Genomic DNA, 1,801 nt, shown 5'->3' on the forward strand with positions numbered 1-1,801 from the left:
GCCCTTGTAGGAAGGCAAAAATCCAGATCATTAAACCAATTCACTTCAAAAAACATTTATTGCCATGTGCCAAACACTGTGCTGGCCCCTATGGGAAACAGCCTATGTAAAGGCATGGGGAAGGAAGACCAATGGGCAAAGTCAGGAACCAGCAATTAGGCTGATTTGGTATAAAATGCATCTAGAAAGACTGGAGCCAGATGGGGAAGGACTGAAAACACCAGAAGTGAGGAGTTTAACTTTTATCCCAGAGGCAACAGGGAGCCCCTGAAGACTTTTGAGCAAGGTAGCAACATGGTCAAACCTGGGCCTTAAGAGAATTGTCTTGGCAGCTCTGTGGAAGGTATATTAGAGGCAGAATCCACAGAAGTGGTATGCATGAACTCAACACCTCCTTCCCCCACTTCACAGCCCAGGTCATCAATTAGGAAGCATTTATTAAGCACCTACTCTGTGCCAAGCATTGCGCCAGGACCTGAGGATACAAAGATAAAAATGAAGCCCTCCCTGCCCTCTAGCAGCACACATTCTAGAGGTAATTCACACATTTCCTAGTCTTCCAATCAGTATCTCCCTGACTCCTTTTCCCTCACCCCTTTTGCCAAAGCTCTACTTATCATCCCCACCCCACCACAAGGTTGCCTTTCTTCTCTTTAGTGATCTTGACTCACCCCCAGCTTATGCATGGACTCCTCCCACAATGAGCCGACACTGGGTTCCAAATGCATTTTTTCGGCTCTAACCTAGTACAAAAACAGATGGAAAGGTCTCTTTAATATATATTTTTTAAACCTGTGCTCAGCTTCTAAACAGTGCTATCAACTGGACCCTAGGATCTGGTATTATCAGACCCTGCAGTTCTCTGGCTGGAACAGATGTTCAGTTACCAAATGATGTCTCCACCAAAAGGATGTGATAGCTCAATGAGATCTGGGTTGAAGTCCTGCCTCCAAAAAATCTTCCAACATCTATTTCACTACCCTTCTCTGTGACCACCTATTAAATAAAAAATCGTTCAAGAAAGAACTCGAAAAATAACAGAATGGTTATGGGGTGCAGCCAGAACGGTTCTTAGAGACAAATCTATGTAGAGAAGAGACAAAAAGAGAAACTAAATGAATCAGGTCTGATCTCAAATACATAAGAATAGGAACAAAGAAATAGGTCAAATGAAAAAAGCAGATAAAAGAAGAGGAGAAATAAACAGAAAAGCAAATCAATTTTTAAAATTAAATTATCAAATAAAACCAGTTAGTTTTGCAAAGATTGACAAAACTGGCAAAACATTAATGATGTAATCATAAAGATAAAAATCATGAAATTAGAAATTTTAAAAGTGATATTACGGCAAATCAAAACCATCATCAGAAAGTATTATATTCAACAATTATATTTCAAAACAGCAATTCTCAAAGTGTGGTCTGCTGACCCCTGTAGAGGTCCCTGAGTTACTTTTGTGGAATCCATGAGGGCAAAACTATTTTTGTTGTAATACGAAGATTTTAATTTCCAATACGGTAACTGATATAACCCAGAATACATAATTTCTAATATGGTCTATTGATATAACCCACACAAAGGAAAGCCCTTTTAGGGGCTCTCAATAATTTTTTAGGAGATAGAGGGCCCTAAAACCAAGACGTTTAAGAACCAATATGCTAATGAATTTCAAAACTTAAGACAAAGGGAATATGGATGGACCTTAGCCAAAGGGGTAGGAACACACACAAAAGTCAATGCTTTGACCTACCTCTTACAAAGTTTCTCTTGTTTGCTGGAGGCTTATCACTTCAAGCAATTT

This window comes from Trichosurus vulpecula, chromosome 9, assembly GCF_011100635.1.
Source record: "Trichosurus vulpecula isolate mTriVul1 chromosome 9, mTriVul1.pri, whole genome shotgun sequence".
NCBI lineage: Eukaryota > Metazoa > Chordata > Mammalia > Diprotodontia > Phalangeridae > Trichosurus > Trichosurus vulpecula.